Raw genomic sequence first — 20,278 nt, 5'->3', positions numbered from 1 at the left:
ATCAACCAACACAGTCCTTTGGAAAACCACAAGTTCACAGATCAGTAACCAGCCCAAGCTGTGCACTGCTGCACCCAACCAGTTCTGAATGGACCACCCACGGGCTTCACTAATGGACCATTCAATTTTGTGTGGGGATTTTGGTTTTTGATCTTTTGGCTTTTGTAAGCCTTGCCTTTGTGCTTTGTTCAGGAGAAAGTCTTAAGAGAGGCTGTTCTCTCTGGCATGAAAAACATCAGTCCTATGGTCCCCATGCTCTAGCCTCAGGGAACCACTTTTTAAACTCCTCTAGTTGTTTCTCCCAACCCAGGATAATAGTGGTGGGAGGACACAGGCCCACAGAGAGGCAGAGGCCTAAGGAGCACCTGGCCCAGATGAGAGCAAAATGACACAGGACTCAGGTTTGGGGCTTGGGGTGGGGGTAGATCTTAGGGGCAGCATCATATCCTGGGGACAGAACATTTGAGAAGAGAAATGTGTTAGGTTAAGAAAAATGCACACAGAATATATTTGGCTTTAGGGTTTATTAAGGTGCGTGTACATCATAAGATGAGCTTAGAAATAGTCTATGATATATCTGGAGAAACAGCATTAATAGATTTGTGAGGACATAGCTTGGTCCATGTACTAGTTTTCTTTTCTTTTCTTCATGTACTTGTTTTCTGTTGCCGCTGTAGCAAACGTCTGCAAACGTGATGGCTTAAACAACACAAGTTTAGTTCTTGCAGTTGTGTTGGTCAGAAGCCCAACCAACTGAAATCAAGGTGTCACCAGGGCCACAATCCTTTCTGGAGGCTCTAGGGGAGAATGGTGTGCTTGCTTATCCGGGTTGTGCCAGGATTCACTTCCTTGCGGACATAGGGCTGAGTCCCTTCTTCCTTGCTGGCTGTCAGCTTAGGGCCATCTCCCGCTTCCAGAGGCCACCCGCATTTCTTGGGTCGTGACCTGCTTTCCCCATCTTCAAAGCCCGCAATAGTGGACAAGTCCCTCTTACACTTTGGATCTCTTCCATCATCACATCACTCCGACTTCTGCTGCTGCTTTTGAGAGCCCATGTCATTACATGGGGCCAACATGGATAATCCAGGATAATCACCCTATTTTAAGGTCAGGTGATTAGCCATCCTAATTCCCCTTTTGCGATGTAACATTAACATATTCACGTGTGTGATGCCAGGGATTAGGATGTGGATATCTCTGGGGACCATCATTCTTATTACCATGGTCCATAAGCTGAGACCTGAGTAAAGGTCTTGCCTGGACTGCTGAGTATTTATATTCAACAACTGCTGGGAGGGCAGAAGCCAAGATCACAGAGTAGCTGCCCTGAGCAGAGGCTCCCCTGGGTCTGAACTGCACAGATATCAGGGCCTTTCCTACTGTTTGGATTTTTTTTCCACCATAGTCTAGTCTTGCCTCCTTTAGAACTTCTTCTCAATGGAATCATACAGTATAATTTTTTGTGTAAGGCCATTTTCACTCAGAATAATGTTTTTGAGATCCGTCTCTGCTGTTGTGTGTCTTAGCAACAACATGTAAAGACCAGCCACAGATTGGGAGATGGTTTTCACAGATACGTGTCAAAGAACTTGATCTAGAGCATATAAAAAGCTCTTAAGGGGCTTCCCTGGTGGCGCAGTGGTTGAGAGTCCTCCTGCCAATGCAGGGGGCACAGGTTCGTGCCCCGGTCCGGGAAGATCCCACATGCCGTGGAGCGGCTGGGCCCGTGAGCCATGGCCGCTGAGCCTGTGCTCCGCAGCGGGAGAGGCCACAACAGTGAGAGGCCCGCATACTGCAAAAAAAAAAAAAAAAGCTCTTAACACTCAATAGTGGTTTTTTTATATAAGTGGGGTGAATCTACATGCATTGTTCTATTGCTAGTTTTTATACTTAATAAATAGATTGTGGGTGTTGTAGGCTAAATAATGGCTTCCCCAAAGATGTCCACATCCTAATCCCCCAAAAGCTGTGACTATGTTGCTTTAGATGGCAAAGGAACTTTGCAGTTGTGATTAAGGATCTTGGGATGGAAAAACTGTCCCAGGTTACCTGGTTGGGCCCAATGTAATCACAGTGACCTTAGAAAAGGGAGGCAGGAGGGTGAGAGTCAGAGGAAAACAGATTTGAAGACGTTACATTTTTGGCTTTGAAGATGGAGGAATGGGTTACAAGCCAAGGAATGCAGGTGGCTTTAGAAGATGGAAAAGGCAAGGAAATGAATGACCCTCTAGAGGGTCTAGAGGGAACCCAGCCCTGCTGTCTCCTTGATTTTAGCCCAGTGAGATTTCTGATCTACAGAACTATAAGATAATAAATTTGTGTTGTTTTAAGCCAATAAAATTCCACACAAAAGGCAGTAATAAGACAGTTGATCCAATAATACAAGTGCAAAAGATTTGAACATATGCTTAACAAAAGAAGACATACAGATGGCCAATAAATACATGAAAAATACTCAACATCGTTGGCCCTGCCTGCTTCTCTGGGCCTTTCTCTCCAAGAAAAAATACTGAATCTTCTCAGTTTCCTTTCACTTTATTTATGATGTCCTTTGAAGAACAAAAGTGTTACATTTTTTAAAAATAAAATTTTAATTTCAGAACAGTTTTACAGAAAATTTGCAAAGATAGTACAAAGAATTCCCATACACGCTACACCCAGTTTCCTGTGTTATTAACATCTTACATTGGTATGGTACATTTGTTACAATTAATTAACCAATATTGATGCTTTATTCAGATTTCTTTAGTTTTTACCTAGTGTCCTGCTTCCGTGCCAGGATCCCATCCAGGGCACCACGTTACATTTAGTGATTGTGTCTCCTTAGGCTCCTCTGGGCTCTGACGATTTCTCAGACTTCCCTTGTTCTTGATGACCTTGACAATTCTGAGGAATACCAGTCAGGTATTTTTTAAAATGTCCCTTAGTTTGGGTTTATCTGATGTATTTCTCTTAATTAGACTGGAGTTAAGTGTTTTTCTGGAGCAATACCCCAGAGGCAAAGCGCCTTTTTCGTTACATCGCATTAAGGGTACATACGCTCAACATGGTTTATCACTGTTGATGTTGAACTTGACCACTGGGCTGAGGTAGTGTTTGTCAGGTAAAGTTGCTCTCTCCCCCACCCCCTTTCCAAACTGTCCTCTTTGGAAAAAAATCACTATGTGCAGCCAACATTTAAGGACTGTGGAGTGATGCCAACTCCTTGAGGGCAGAATAGCTACATAAATTATTTAGAATGCTTCTGCATGGGTGACTTGTCTCTTCTTCTCATTTATTTATTTATTCAATCATTTATTTATATCAGTATAGACACATCAATATTTATTTTTATACACCAATACAACTTTATTTATTTTGTTGCTCAGATTGTTCCAGCTCTGCTTTGAGTTGGTCCTGGGTTCCTTTGACATTATTCCCATCACTCTGTGTGTGTGTGTGTGTGTGTGTGTGTGTGTGTGTGTGTGTGTGTATCACTTCTTTACTTTCTGGCACTATAAGATGTTTCAGTCTCATCTTGTATAATTCCTACCTGGTAGTACTAGAATCAGCCATTTCTCCAAGGAGCCCTGGTTCCTTTTACTGGAGAATGGTATTTGAAACCAAGATCTCAGTACTAGATGTACTCAAAGTTTTAAATTTTTATGAAGTTCAATTTATTTGTTTTTTCTTTTGTGCTTTTGGTGTCATATCTAAAGAGGCTTCGCCTAACCTAACTTCATTCTAAGAATTTTATAGTGTTACCTTTTTCATCTAGGCCCATGATCCATTCTGAGTTCATTTTTATGCCTGGTGTAAGGAAGAGCCTAGAGCCCATGCTCCACAACAAGAGAATGAGAAGCCCACGTACCGCAACAAAGAGTAGCCCTCGCTCGCCACAACTAGAGAAAGCCCGTGCGCAGCAATGAACACCCAACGCAGCCAAAAAATAAAATAAATAAATTAATTTAAAAAAATCAATTGATATTTCTTCAATTCTTTTCTTTCTTCATAAATTTATTTATGTATTTATTTTTGGCTTGGAGCACGGACTCTAAGCATGTGGGCTCAGTAGTTGTGGCACATGGGCTCAGTAGTTGTGGGTCATGGGCTCTAGAGCGCAGGCTCAGTAGTTGTGGCTTGTGGGCTCTAGAGCACAGGCTCAGTAGTTGTGACGCACGGGCGTAGTTGCTCTGTGGCATGTGGGATCTTCCCGGGCCAGGGCTCGAACCCCTTTCCCCTGCGTTGGCAGGCGGATTCTTAACCACTGCGCCACCAGGGAAGCCCCTTCTTCAACTCTTGAATGTATAATTGGAAAAGACACAGCTGGCAACTGGAAGAATGTTGATGTTGGCTCCCTGACCCATGGAGTGAAAGCTGCCATGGTAGGGAACTAAGTGTAAGCACCAGAAACTTCCCCTCTGTACCAAAATAAGAACACAGAAACAATACTGGATCCCAGGGGTAATTGCAGAGGTTAATGCCACATCCCCATTTAACTCAGCTGTTTGGACGGTGCAGAAGTCAGATGGAACTTGGAGAATGACTGGCCTGTCATAAACTTAATCCATTGGTGACTCGGATTGTATCTGCTGTCCCAGGTGTAGTATCTTCACTGGAGCAAGTCAGCACAGCTCCTGGCACTTGGTAGCTATTGATCTAGCTCATGCCTTTTTCTCTATACCAATTTGTAAGGACCTCCAGAGGCAGTTTTTTTCATCTGCTGCGACCAACAGCTCACCTTCAGTCTTGCCTCAGGGCTATGTCAGCTCTCCTAGATGTGTCTTCCTTGCCCCTGATACTTCTTTCAGCTCCACTATTCTGGACTCACACAGTGATCTACCCACTGTCATGGTACTCTGCACAGCGTTGCTTCTGACCAAGGAATTAATTCCACAGCTAAGAAGCAGCATTGGGCCCACTACTGGTCTTGTTACCAAGTCCAAGCTCCTACAGCTCCAATAAGTCGAGAGACGAGGTGTTGGGGCAAGGAATAGCAACCTTATTCGGAAAGCCAGCAGGTTGAGAAGATGACTAGTGTCCCAAAGGACCATTTTACCTGAGTCAGAATTCAGGCTTCTTTTATTCTAAAAGGGGAGGGGGTGTGTGACTGGTTGTTGTACACTTCTTGGTGCCATATTCCCTTAATCCTTTGTTCTTGCAGCTCTCAGCATAAGTCTGGTCACAATGTTCCTGTAAACCTCCAACAAGACAATTGTTATTTTCTGTTCTTCAACTTTTTATCTCTATATGAATGGAAAAGTGTTATACCTTTAAAGGTCAAGCCTGGAAGGCAGAGCATCGAGAAAGGCCTATTATATATATTTCAGGCTCTAGGCAACACTCTTTCAACAGGCAACAGGGCACAAAGGTTAGAGCTAAAGGAATAGATCCAATATGCAGTCAGGTTTGTTCTTCTCTGTCACAGCCTTACCACATACTCTGTCACCCAGGAGTGGCTGACCCGGTGGAAATGTGGAATAGCTCTCTGAAGACTTAGCTATGGTACCTTCTGGGAGACAACACTGCGAAAGAATGGGGTTCTGTCATACAGAATTCTGAGGCCATTATATGGTGCTGTTACCCTCAGAGCTATGAGTCTGAAAATCAAGGTGTGGAAGGGGCATGACTCATTGTACCAGTAATTATGCCCAATAATGAGGACTATAGTGGCTTTGCAAGTCTTCTTTTTGATGTCTATATGTGAGTGTTTATTTGTATATGCTATTTTCTTTTTTTTTTAAAGTTTTTTAGAAAGTTGTATTTATTTATTTATTTAGGCTGCGTTGGGTCTTCATTGCTGTGCGTGGGCTTTCTCTAGTTGTGGCAAGCAGGGGCTACTCTTCGTTGCGGTGCCCAGGCTTCTTACTGCAGTGGCTTCTCTTGTTGTGGAGCACGGGCTCTAGGCACGTGATCTTCAGTAGTTGTGGCTCGCAGGCTCCAGAGCGCAGGCTTAGTAGTTGTGACTCACGGGCTTAGCTGCTCTGTGGCATGTGGGATCTTCCCAGACCAGGGCTCGAGCCCGTGCCCCCTGCATTGGCAGGCGGATTCTTAACCACGGCGCCACCAGGGAAGTCCCTCTTGTTTTTCTTTATTCCAATTATTATGTCCAAATGGTTGGAGATTAAGTTTACAATTTACTCTTTAGGTAACAATATTCAGTGGGGCTGTGACCTGAGTCTGAGGAGTAATTACTATAGCCAGTAATGGCTACGGTGATTGTTGGGGCAGTGCTTCTTCTTGTGCTGAGGAAAGAGTGATAATAACTTCTTCCCTTGTAGAAAGGACAGCTGTATGCTGGTGGAATGCAGAGTTGATTTGTTGTCATACAGAAGTTTAATCTATATAGAAGGCTGCCTGTGGAAGCTGAGTAGCCAGGAGGTAGACTGTGTCAGTTATCAATTTATTGCATCTTAGCTCCGAATCCAGCCTTCACTGCCTTGCTTGGAATATTGGAGCTGGACCCTGCAGACATTTTTCTTTGCCCTCTGCCATGATAATAAGCTTTGTCAGTAGAAGGAGCTGGACAGATACTATGGGAGGAAGGGGCTTCTCTTCATGGTCAAGATGTGTCTTTTTTCTTCTGCTCCAACAGTGCAGCAGTTTGTGTGCAAGACATTCAGGGGTGCTCGTCTTCCAGAAAATTTTGTAGCAAGTTACAGCTCACAGTTCCCTGCCTACCGTCTGTGGCCCAACAGGACCTGAGCATGGGCTTCCAGCTTGCTAGTTCTGGCCAGTGGTTACCTGCCTACCACCCTCGGTCCAGCAGATGTGGACCAGCTGTGGCCTGAGACAGGCCAATAAAAATTCTTCACCATCGAGTGAGCTGCAGTCACAGCCTCTCCAAGGATGTCTAAATCCCAGCCTTTGATAAAGGATCCCCCCAACTAAGTTTGTTCCATCCATAGGTATTCTCTCTCAGCCTAGGGTATTCTTTAGAATTCTCTTTTATCTTCTATTAGTAGTTAATTCCCTGTAAATAGCTAATAATTCTTTACATTAAACTTTCTCTGTTCACATTTCCCTGTTTGGTTTTGGTCTTCTGGCCAGACCCTGACTGATACAGGCAAGCAACTCTCTTGGGCTTATAATCCCAAGAGATAGCAGAGGTCTACTATCACTGGGGGAGGGGCGGGAAAATCCTCCAAAGAACAACCACAATATCAAGCAGATTCTGAGTGCCACAGGGAGAAGGGCCAGGGATGCTTAGAAGGTGCATCCTTGGGCTTCCCTGGTGGTGCAGTGGTTAAGAAGCCTCCTGCCAATGCACGGGTTCGATCCCTGGTCCAGGAAGATCCCACACGCTGCGGAGCAACTAAGCCCGTGTACCACAACTACTGAGCCTGTGCTCTAGGGCCCGCGAGCCACAACTACTGAGCCTGAGTGCCACAACGACTGAAGCCCGCACACCTAGAGCCCATGCTCCGCAACAAGAGAAGCCACCGCAATGAGAAGCCAGTGCACCGCAATGAAGAGTAGCCCCCACTCACCACAACTAGAGAAAGCCCACACACAGCAATGAAGACCCAATGCAGACAACAACAACAACAAAAAAAAAACTTAAAAAATAAAGAAGCTACACCCCCAAGGCCCAAGCAGACAGGACCTGCCTAAGTCTGCATGTGGACCAGGACAACAGTAGATCTCCCTGCCCCACCACAAGCATAGCATCCAGTCAGAGAAATAGCAGCCTATCACTGAGGAAGGGGCAAGAGGATAAAGAGAGACCATCTCTGTGGCACAGGTGGGTAGGAAAAGATGAAAGCTCAGGGGGAATAAGGAATACTAAGAAAAACCTCTCTGGCATTTCAAACATTATCCTAAGCATTAGGCACCAGCAGCCCTCTGCTAGAAGAATTTGAAACCTGTGGTACACTTAAGGTAAAAAGAGCAACTGTAAAATGCAATCTCAGCCCAACTCCTGCCTAGCTGGACTTAAGTCACCATATTAACAGCCTGACTGAAGAAGAGGTGTGGCCATTTCCAGGTATAAAAACTATTTACTGCAGTCTCTTCTGTTTTACCCTTGAAGTCTTATTATTCAATAGGAAAATTATTAGTAAACATAAAAAGGGAGAAGAAAACAATCCATCGTAAAGAGATAAAGCTGTGAACAGACCAGACGTAGAGATGACAGGGACTCTAACTATGGTTAGTATGTTAAAGATATAGTGGAAAGGTTATGCAACGTGCAAGGACAGACGGGGAACTTCAGAAGAGACAGAACCAAAAGGATAAGAAGTCAAATGGAAATACTAGAAGTAAAAACCATGAAATCAGAGATGAAGAATTTCTTCAGTGGATTCACTAGTCAGATTGACTCAGTGAACTTGAAAATCGGTCAATAGAAAGCATCCAAACAGAAATTCAAAGAGAAAAAAGTAGGAAAAAAAAATCACAACAGAACAGAGTAACCATGAGTATGAGACAATATCAAGTGGTCTAACATTGTGTAACTGGAGTTCCAGAAGGAGAAGAGAGAAAAGTGGCAGAAGAAATATTTGAAGAGGTAATGACTGAGAATTTTCCAAAACTGATGAGGGACATCAAGCCACATATCCACAAAATTCAGAGAACCCCAAGCAGGCTAAGGCTTCTCCCCTTCAGAATAAAAAACAAATACAGAGAAACAACATAGTAAATCTGCTGAAAACCAAAGATGGAGAAAATCTGGAAAGCAGTGGGTTGGGGAGAGACACATTACATACAGAGGAACAAAGATAAGAATTATAGCATATTTCTCATCAGAAACTATGTACGCCAGAATAAATGGACAACACGTTTGAAGTACTGAAAGATAAAAAGCTGTCAACCCCAAATGCCATACCCAGTATAAATATCTTTCAAAAGTGAAAGTATTTTTCTGACAAGCAACAGCTGAGAGAATTCATTGCTAGCACATCTGCATTACAAGAAATATTAAAGGAAGTTCTTCAGGCAGAAGGAATATGATTATGATAACTGAAAGAAACTTTGGTCAACCCAAAGAAATGAAGAGTACCAGAATGGTAAAAATAAATAAAGGTAAAAAATATATATTTCTCATTTTAATCATGTTAGAAAGTAAATAACTATCCAAAGCAAAAAGAGTAACACTATATTCTGGAGTTGATACCATATGTAAAAGTAAAATGTATGAAAACCATAGCACAAAGGATGGAAGGAAGGAACTGGAAGTATACTCTTGTAAGTTTCTTACACTGTATGTGAAGTGACACAATATTATCTGAAGGTAGACTGTGATAGGTCAAAATATATATATTGTAAACCCTAGGGCAACCAGTATTTTTTTAAAGTATACTAGCAAGCCAATAATGAAACTAAATACAGTCATTTTAAAAACTCAGAAGTTAATTCAAAAAGTACAGATGGAACAAATAGAAAACAACTTTCACGATGTAGCTTTAAATCCAGCAATATTGTTAATTACATTAAATGTGAATGGTCTAAACAACACAATTATTAACCCCAAAACGTATCCAACTATTAGATTAGATAAAAAAGCAAACCCAACTATTTGCTTTCTACAAGAAATACACTTTTTTTTTCTTTTTCTTGGCCGCACCACGTGGCTTGCAGGATCTTAGTTCCCCTACCAGGGATCAAACCCTCACCCTGGCAGTGAAAGCACTGAGTCGTAACCAGTGGACCGCCAGGAAGTTCCCAAGAAATACACTTTAAATATATAGACACAGGTAGGTTAAAAGTAAGAGGATGGAAACATTAATCAAGGGAATATTGGGCTTATATGTGGAATCTAAAAATATGGTACAAATGAACTTATTTACAAAACAACAATAGAGTCACAGATGTAGAAAACAAACTTTTGGTTACCAGAGGGGAAAGGGTGGGGGGGGATAAATTGGGAGATTGGAATTGACATATACACACTACTATATATAAAATAGATAACTAATAATGACCTACCGTATAGCCCAGGGAACTGTACTCAATACTCTGTAATGACGTATATGGGGAAAGAATCTAAAAAAGAGTGGATATATGTATATGTATAACTGATTCATTTGGCTGTACACCTGAAACTAACACAACATTGTAAATCAACCATATTCCAGTTAAAAAAAATTGGATTGGGTATATAAATATTAGACCAAGTAGATGTCATTATAAGGATTATTACTGGGGATAATTAGGGTCAGTGATAAGACGATCAATTTATCAAGAAGTCATAACAATCCTATGTGTACATGAGTCTTCAAAACACATGATGCAAAACTGATAGAATTCAAAGGAGAAATAGAGAAATTCACAATTATACTTGAAGACACTCTTTAAAAATTAAACAGAAAAAAACCAGAGTAATAACAAAGAAGACCTGAACAACACTATCAACTTGGCCTAACATTTATAGGACACTTTCCTGAAAACAGCAGAATGCATATTCTGAAAACAGGTACATGTGGAACATTTACCAAGATAGACTGCTGGACCGTGAAACAAAGAATTTAAATCATGAAAATATGGTCTATGGCCACAAAGGAACTGAATTAGAAATAATTCACAGAAAAATATCTGGAAAATTCCCCAATATTTGGAAATTTTAAAAAAACTTCTGAATAAACATGCAAGCTTCTAAATAACAAATGCAGCAATGTATAAAAAGGATAATACATTATGACCAAAGGAAGGAGGCAGTTATCCCAAAAATGCAAGGTTGGTTCAACATTATAAAATCAGTTACTGTAATTTGCTATATCAACAGACCAAAGAATAAAAATCATAGGATCATGTCAAAAGCTGCAGAAAATGCGTTTGACAAAATTCATTATGATTTGTGATTAAAAAACTAAGCAAACTAGAAACAAGAGATCTTCTTCAACCTGATAAAGGAATCTATGAAATTTCTACAGCTACATCGTTCTTAACGGTGAAAGACTGGATGCTTCTCTACTAAGTTCAGGGACAAAGCAAGGATGTCCAGTCTCATGACTTTTATTCAGCACTGTACTGGGAGTACTAGCTAATGTAATAAGGCAAGAAAAAATAAAGTCATATAGATCAGGGGTCCCCAACCCCCAGGCCGCGGACTGCTACCAGTCTGCAGGTTAGGAACCAGGCCGCACAGCAGGAGGTGAGCAGCTGGCCAACGAGTGAAGCTTCATCTGCCGCTCCCTATCACTCGCATTACCACCTGAACCAAACCATCCCCACCTTTCCCCCCTGCCCGCCCACCACATACATGGAAAAACTGTCTTCCGCGAAACTGGCCTCTGGCGCCTGAAAGGTTGGGGACCGCTGACATAGATTATAAAGATACAAAACACAGACTGCATGATTGTAGTCCTATCTAGAAAACCCTAAAGACTCTACAAAAAATTACTAAAGTCAATGTGAGTTTAGCAAAGTTACAGGTTACACAGTCAAAGTACAAAAAAAAATCAGTTGTATTTGTACACACTAGCAACAAACACTTGGAAATTGAATTTAAAAATAAAAACCAGTACTGTTTATAATAGTGCTGAAAATTGTAAGATATTTAGGAAAAAATCTATCAAAATATATGTAAGAATTGTATGCTGAAAACTACAAAATATCTGTGGGACTAATCAAAGAAATGCTCAATATATGAAGAGATATATAGTATTCATGAATGAGAAAACTCAATATTGTTAAGATTTCAATCCTTTGTAAATTGATCTATAGATGCATACAATCTCACCAAAAAATTCAGCAATTTTATTTGTAGAAACTGAAAAGCTGCTTCTAAAATGGAAATGGAACAGTAAAGACCTAGAACAGCCCAAACAATTTTGAAAAATAAGAACAAAGTTGGAGCACTCATTGCCCCTGATTTCAAGACTTATTCTAAAGCTATAGTAGAGTAGCCATAGTAGACACTGTGGTATTGGCTAAAGGATGGACATATAGTGGAAGACAATAGAATCTATAAATAGATCCACACATATGTGATCAACTGATTTTTGACAAAGGTACAAGAGTAATTTAATGGAGAATGGATAGTCTTTTTAAAAATGGTGCTGGAAAAAAAAAAATGGTGCTGGAACAACTGGACATCCACACAGTTTTACATTTAGGTTGATGATCCATATATAAACATACCTTTGTATATGGATTATCAACCTAAATGTAAAACCTAAAAGTAGAAAATGTCTAGAAGAAAATCTTTGTGATTTTGGGGTTAGACAAAGACTTCTTGGGAATATCATACAAAGCAAGACAAACAGGAGCAACGTTTTGTTTTGTTTTGTTTTGTTTTTTTGCGGTATGCGGGCCTCTCATTGTCGTGGCCTCTCCCGTTGCGGAGCATAGGCTCCAGACGCGCAGGCTCAGCGGCCATGGCTCACGGGCCCAGCCGCTCCGCGGCATGTGGGATCTTCCCGGATCGGGGCATGAACCCGTGTCCCCTGCATCGGCAGGCGGACTCTCAACCACTGCGCCACCAGGGAAGCCTGAGCTGGAGATTTTTTAGTGCAGGGAGCAGGAGAAGGTGGGGAGAGCCTTCAGACCAAGTTGCAGGCCAGACACCTGTGCACAGAGAGAGGGAAGAATGAAGAGCCGGGTGGGAAAGTCTCAGACTGCAGCACGGTTCCAAGAAAGATTCAGTCAAGCATTAGAGGAGTTCTCAAGCCAAAAGGGAGACTCATCTTGCCTGAATGGGTCTGCCTTTCTACCCAAAGCCTTGTGGTCAGGCTTTGGCTCGGGGACGTGGGGCTCTAGTGAAAGCTTGGCAGTGGGTCCAGAGAGCGAGAGGCAGGGACCATTTTCACACTCTCCAACCAGCATACACTCACAGCCACGACAGTCCACTTGTTGCACCACACAGATCTCCAGGCTCAGGAAGGACCTCCTCCATGGGTCCTGTTGGCCTCTTGTCTTGCAGGAGGATAACTTAGAAAAGGAAGGTTAGTGAGACAAACTACACTCACCGTTGCCTGCAGTTGGTGTCAGGGCTGCAGCTAGTTTCCATCCTCACCTTCTTCCAGTATCCACTGTAAGTTTTCCTCATCCTCAGCTATCACCTTAACAGGTCTTGGTGGCTTATCTGGTAATGTAACCCAAACCCTCATTTCTGAGAGATCTGGATTCCTGATAATCACACCTTTCTCAGGCCAGTCTTGCTGCCTGTGAACATTAATTGGACTCCATTCTCAAGGGCTTGGGGAGAGCCAGACCCAGATGTTCCTGTTTCATTAAACGTTGAGCCACTGGTCTCCAGGGATGGCCCCTGACATCCCACTGGGTCAGGGGACGAATGGTGACAGTAACAAGCAGACAACGGCAAAGAGGTTTGCCACCCGAAAAATGACGTTTGTAGGGTGCCATGGTCCCTTGAGGAGTATACTCTCACACTGACTCCACAAATGGCCCGTGACACACAAGAGAGCAGATAGTGGAGTACTCTCCCACTACTCCACAGAACAGGCCAGAATTTTGACTCAGCAAAGCTCAAAGGGAAAAGGGGTAGTGGTTTATCAAGTGCCCCAGGAGCATATAACATCCCAGACACTAGGCACTTTCTATAAATGACTCAGTCAGCCCCACCAATGGTCAGTGCTGCCTGGTCAGTGGATCAGACTTATCTCATGGCACCAGGAGGGAAGTCACTCCTTGTCCTCTGTAGGGACTTTTTGAGAAACTAATGTAGCTAGTTACCTGTACACCCCCAGGCACTCTGTCCTGGACCCTGGGTGCTTTGCCTACATGGAGAAAGATGCCCCTCGGCACTCAGTCTCAGACACTTGACACTGTAGCCTATGCAGCAGCTCAGGGAGGACTCAGCTTTTCATGATCCACAATTTAGGTTGGGATTCCTTAGCAGCACCCCACAAAAACCAATACTGTGCAACAGCCAACAAGAGGCAGGCACAGCAACAACCAGCAGTGCCTTCCTGGCAATTGCTGCGGCCTGTTGGATCCAGTTAGTAAGCCAAGAGCAGTTTGTAACTATCCTGCTCCAATTGTTAGAGTTCCTGGGATTTGTTTTAATCAAGTATTGTAAGACACACAGACAGGAAATGACCGTCATGAAGGAAGAAGTTAATACTCAGAGTCCCTAGAAACTGGAGGCATGCCAGGCCATGAAGGGCCACACGGGGTTAAACTTCAGGTGGTTTCAGTCTCCTAAAATGGATTGGGAAGCATTCCCTCCTTGGTCAGGAGGCAGAGGGGGAAATATGGGCAAAAGCCTGTATTGCGGTTTCTGCAGGAGGGAATGGGTGAGGTGGGGTAAGTAGGCTTAGAATTGGCTAATTTGAATAATTTCAGTGGACTGTCCAGCGCTGTCTGTTAACTGGCTCTGGGGTGATCAGGGAAGGGGGAGGGTGACCCAGAGTGTAAGGGGGGTGGTGTGGGCTCCAAATTGGTTGGTTTGAGTATGAAAGGTATACTCGCAGATGAGTCGCTCACTGTCTCTAGGAATTGGGAGAGACGGTGGGGTATGATGAAGCTTTCATTCCTGGAGGGCCATGTGTTCACCATGGTACAGAACTGCAGCTATGCCTTGATCAGTTACTGGAGGCAAAAGTCAATAATGGGAGTTAGAAATGATAGAATCCACTCCCAAGGAGTTGGTTCACTTGATGCATAGGGAAATGCAGAGTAACAAGAAATAAGTGAAATGCACTCTGCCTTGTGTTATCTGTAATAGCTACAATGAAAGCAAAAGAGAGTGTTGAGGCAGATCCTGAGACTGGACCAAGCTTGGATTACAGTTGATCTGAGCTATAGACAGTAGTCTTAGGGCCACTATCGAAGGGAAAAATGATACTGAAACAACAAACAGTGAAGATGGTTGGAATGAGTCACAAGAGACTGGGGAAAAACAAAGGGAGGGTCATGGGACGCATCCTAGCAGCATGGAAATCTGTCAATGATTATTTAGTAATGGGATGAATAAGGCAGACCTTTATGGGGTCAAAACAAAGGTCATAATCCAGCACTCTTGGAAGTTTTGTGGACTGATGAGAGCCCTGATATATATATATTTATTTATTTAAATATGGAATGCTTCACAAATTTGCATGTCATCCTTGTGCAGGGGCCATGCCAATCTTCTCTGTATCGTTCCAATTTTAGTATATGTGCTGCTGAAGCGAGCAGGAGCTCCAATAATGAAGGGCCGTAAATAAGTCTGCTTTATTTACCCTTGTATGGAGGAATTTTAAAAGCTGGAAGGCAAAGATGGCTAGAGACCTCCAATTACCTGGGGCAATGGTCCTGCAGTTTAATCAAGATAAGGACTGACCCCTGCTGGAGGCCCAAGGCCATATGAACTTGAGTGAGTAAAATGGTCAGAGGATGCTGAAGAGACTTTTCTGGGACTCCTTGTTATGGGATCCCCCCCCTCCATGCACTGTGATTCCAAAATCTGTATGTGAAGTCCTAACAGTGCTATAACTAGATTGTGAGGATATAGGAATGCAGTGGTTGATGGGATAAAGGTGAAAGTTTGGATGAAAACTGAAGGTGTGAACAGACTATGTGAAGTGGTTGCATCTTCTTTACCTGAATGTATTATGGGGATGGATATTGTGTCTGACTGGGGAAAGCTTCCCCTACCAGCGTTGTAAATCAGAAGGCATGGAAATCTACCCTTCCTCCAGTATTGATTGAACACGCCAAGTGGGAACCAGTGAGATTGCCAGAGCCCAACAGGTTGTTAATTTGCTGTACCAAAGCCCGGTGTGGAGTGCAGACTGGAGTTTACAGCAAAAGCCTGTGAGTGCCACCTAGTGGCAACTTCTGGGATTTGGGACCAGAATATTTGCATTTGAGAGAAAATCAGTACTAACTAGCTTGCTTTTGGACTCTGAGATTTCCCCTGTGACTGAGGGACATAAAATAACCTTGAAACCGGAAATACCCACAATTCCTTGGGTGATGTTGGAGAAATGCTCTAATGGGGAGGGCAATGCCCAGGAGGGTCGCATCATACAATAGAAATGGTACAGGAACGTGCTACCAGAGAAGGGGAAGGGTGTACTCACTCTTTTCCTCCAGTGCTGACTCTGGAACCACCTGAGGAACTGCTGGATCCTATGGTCACAGGGCTACTTGGCCAGTGCCCTATGAACAGCCCTCCACTGACCACCAAAGAGCTGCTTGATTTGTGGATGGTAGTTCCATGGTGAGTGGACAGCTTCCTGTGTGGAAGGAAGATAGAAGAAAATCTTTGATAGAAAATTTGACTTTCTTTGATAGAAGAAAATCAAAGCAAATCAACTCAGGGAGCCAGATTGCTTTTTCCCTAGCAGTGATGGAAGAATTGGACAATAGTAAAAAGCCCTTATATTTGGGTTTTTACCGACTCACAGACAGGGGCCAATGGCCTGACCATATGGTCAGGCAGAGGGCAATGCAAAACTGACCTATTAACAGGATGACCATATGGGGCACAGCCCTGTGGAAACCACTGTGGGAATTTGAGGGGTGCATTAAAGTAGTACATGTGATGCCCATCAGAAGAACCCCTTCCAGGTTTGGAAGATGATTTGAATTAACAAGTAGGTTTCCTGGGGTGCAGGTGGCCGCCTGGGTTCATGAAGTGGGTGGACAGAGATGTCATCCTCAGAGTAAGTTTTATGGAGAAGTGAACAGACAATTCAAACATTTTTAAATTGAAGTATAGTTGATTTACAATGTTGTGTTAGTTTCAGGTGCACAGAAAAGTGATTCATTTATATATACATATATAAAACTAATCTGAAAAGGAATATATATATATATATTCCTTTTCAGGTTATTTTCCATTAGAGGTTATTACAAGATATTGCATACAATTCCCTGTGCTATACAGTAGGACCTTGTTGTTTACCTATTTTATATAAAGTAGTATGTATCTGTTAATCCCAAACTCTTAATTTATCCCTCCCCACCCCCTTTCTTCTTTGGTAACCATAAACTTGTTTTCTATGTCTGTGAGTCTGTTTGTGTTTCATAAATACGTTTATTTGTATCACTGTTTTAGATTCCACATGTAAGGGATATCATATGGTATTTGTCTTCCTCTGGCTTACTTCACTTAGTATGATAATCTCTAGGTCTAACCATGTTGCTGCAGATGGCGATATTTCATTCTTTTTATGGCTGAGTAATATTCCACTGTATATATGTACCACATCTTCTTTATCCATTCATCTGTCAATGGGCAGTTAGGTTGCTTCCATGTCTTGGCTATTGTACATAATGCTACTATGAACATTGGGGTGTGTGTATCTTTTCGAATTAGAGTTTTCTCTGGGTGTATGCCCAGGAGTGGGATTGCTGGATCATATGATAACTCTATTTTTAGTTTTTAAGGCCTCTATACTGTTCTCCGTAGTGGCCGTATCAATTTACATTCCCACCAACAGTGTAGGAGGGCTCTCTTTTTTCCACACCCTCTCCAACATTTATTATTTGTGGACTTTTTGAGATGGACATTCTGACTGGTGTGAGGTGATACCTCACTGTAGTTTTGATTTCCATTTCTCTAATTAGCAATGTGAAACTCTTTTTTTTTTTTTTTGTCTAAAACGCGGAGAAATAAAGGCATGAAGGGCTGGTTTATACACCATTATGAGTGTGCACTCACAGTCAGCATGGTGGGGGGGCAAGGGATAGTCCCCACTAGATAGATCCTCTGCTTTTGGGGGAGTGGTACTTGGGGAAGAGGAGGTGGGAAGGGTGGTATAACTGGTATAACTATACTTTTTTTCTTTTTTCCTCACATCACCTCAACCTCTTTTGTCCTACCTAAGGCAGTGGTCCCGGGGCAAGGGCTGCAACTGCAGGTGCTGGAAGCAGATATGATCCCTAAGAAACTCACTATACCTTTAAACCTTTATGTCAGATTCCTAAGGATCTGATGGTGTGGGTTGTGCCTTCACCCCATGTGGCAAAATTGGCACTGAGAGTGAATGCAGCTACATTGCTTAGTAATTGGGATGGCCCACCAGTTCTGTACCCTTTTAACCCTACCCCACAGGAGTGAGAGTGGCCTGTGGGAGGGCAAGTGCTAGACTAGACTTGTATTTTTTTTTAATTAATTAATTTATTTATTTTTGGCTGCATTGAGTCTTCGCTGCTGTGTGCGTGCTTTCTCCAGTTGCAGCGAGTGGGGGCCACTCTTCGTTGCGGTGTGCGGGCTTCTCGTTGCAATGGCTTCCCTTGCTGCAGAGCACGGGCTCCAGGTGCGTGGGCCCCAGTAGTTGCAGCGCGCAGGCTCAGTAGTTGTGGCATGCGGGCTCAGCAGTTGTGGCTCACGGGCTCCAGAACGCAGGCTCAGTAGTTGTGGCACACAGGCTTAGTTGCTCCACGGCACGTGGGGTCCTCACAGACCAGGGTTCGAACCCTGGTCCCCTGCATTGGCAGGCAGACTCCCAACCACTGTGCCACCAGGGAAGTCCCATAGACTTGTATTGCTGCTGACAATCTGGACCAGCACAGTGGCCACCCCTAATGCCCCCTCCCAAAGTGGGAAAGTTAGGGTATGAATGGAGAGGAGGAGGAGGAATGGTAGCTGAGCGTAAAGTTTAATGGTTTTTGCAATGAGAGAAATCCAATATTACACTGGTGCCTTGGGAGAGGCTCAGAGTGAGACGTTATTGTCTCTTAGCTCAATTACACCAGAATGCCTGAAAGGATGATGACATGTTGCTGAGACCACTCCTGCTTTTGGAGCCTAAAATAATTGAATGGAAGTCTGCAAACCTGAATGACATCCATCACTCTGGGAGACATTTCTATAACTGGACTAATTGTTAATGGCCGAGTGGGACTCTGGTCATGTGCCAGAGCTTTTCAGGTCACGTCTGCTGCCACACTGAGGATAGGGTATAACACTGGCCTTGTTATGATACTGATATTCATAGTCAAATGTATTGGGAAATTGAGTTAAAGCCCCCTAAGGAAGTAAAACAGGTGGAAAATGACTGGCCTGAGGAAGGACTGGATTTACCTAATCATCAGCTAATTTCTATGCTAAATAGTTCTGCACAAGTTTATCATAAGATACAAGGGGGAAAATTAATAATTGAATTAGTACAAAAATATGAAAATGTATGTACTGGCTTTATAGGACAGATAGTTGTTTCTTTAAGTCTATCCCTATACCAACACTGGCCCCCCAACTCTTAGGCAATATGATCATTTTGCTGTAAGAGTCTTGGCCAAAAGCAAGGGGTGGCCTGTGTCCTAAAGAATTTAACTTTGCCCCAGAAGAGGTCTGGATTTTGCCCTCAGGTTCTGGGTGATATCTTTGTTTCCCCTAAATTATGCCTTTTTCTCTGGGGGCCTTGGGCTAGCCAGAGAACAAGGCATAATTTAGGGTGGGTGCTGACTACACCTTAGGGTGGGGACAGGTCACACCAGAAAGACTGCACAGGTGATTTAGGGTTACATGGTATCAGTTGATCTGGAGACTGAGATTAACCAATCAATCAATCGTGCCTAAGTAATGGAGCCCCTAAAACTGAATACTGAGGCTCAGAATAGCCTCCCTAGTTCACAGTAGTCTGTGTATATTGTCACATGTTGATACTGGGAAAGTAATATGTCCTGACTACACAGAAAGCAGGAGCAGAAGTCCCACATTTCTTTTTTTTTTATTTTTAACTTAAGTTAATTTTTATTTATTTATTTTTTGGTTGCATTGGGTCTTCATTGCTGCGTGCAGGCTCTCTCTAGTTATGGATAGTGGGGGCTACTCTTCATTGTGGTGCACAGGTTTCTCACTGCGGTGGCTTCTCTTGTTGCAGAGCATGGGCTCTAGGCACACAGGCTTCAGTAGTTGTGGCACATGGGCTCAGTAGTTGTGGCTTATGGGCTCTAAAGCGCAGGGTCAGTAGTTGTGGTGCACTGGCTTAGTTGCTCCACGGCATGTGATATCTTCCTGGACCAGGGCTCGAACCCGTGTCCCCTGCATTGGCAGGCAGATTCTTAACCACTGCGCCACCAGGGAAGTCCCAAGTCCCACATTTCACACTTCCCCAGACTCATGAGCTTCTTCCCTTGGCTAATCTTAATCTGTATCCCTTCCCTGTAAGAAACTGTATAATACAGTGTTTATAGTGAGTATAATAGCTTTGAGTGGGTTCTGTGAGTCCCAGAAAAGTGTCATCCCCAACAGTGGTTTTGAGAAACCCCTGAACTTGCAGTTAGGGTCAGAAAGTGATGGTGGTCTCGTGTGGAGTGTGTTCCTTCTAACTGTACAGTTTGCTAAACTTCTCACAAAGCTCAGCTCAAGAGGAATCTGAATGATGGGCCTCTCCTTCTGACTGCCAGATAGGTAAGGACTTGCACTCTTAAGAAAATAACCAAAACAAAGCAAAATAATATA

The 20,278-nt window shown here is 43.2% G+C and overlaps 1 non-coding gene across 1 annotated transcript; it reads right to left on the bottom strand.

Moving 5' to 3' along the window:
• Nucleotides 1–14,953: 14,953 nt before the first annotated feature.
• Nucleotides 14,954–15,060, bottom strand: LOC136121835 (U6 spliceosomal RNA). Its single transcript, XR_010655836.1, has one exon. It is a non-coding gene; the product is annotated as a U6 spliceosomal RNA (small nuclear RNA).
• Nucleotides 15,061–20,278: the final 5,218 nt, after the last annotated feature.

This window comes from Phocoena phocoena, chromosome 3, assembly GCF_963924675.1.
Source record: "Phocoena phocoena chromosome 3, mPhoPho1.1, whole genome shotgun sequence".
Taxonomy (NCBI): Eukaryota; Metazoa; Chordata; class Mammalia; order Artiodactyla; family Phocoenidae; genus Phocoena; species Phocoena phocoena.
The sequence above is the reverse complement of the archived record's forward strand: the minus strand, read 5'-3'. Positions and strand labels throughout refer to the sequence as shown.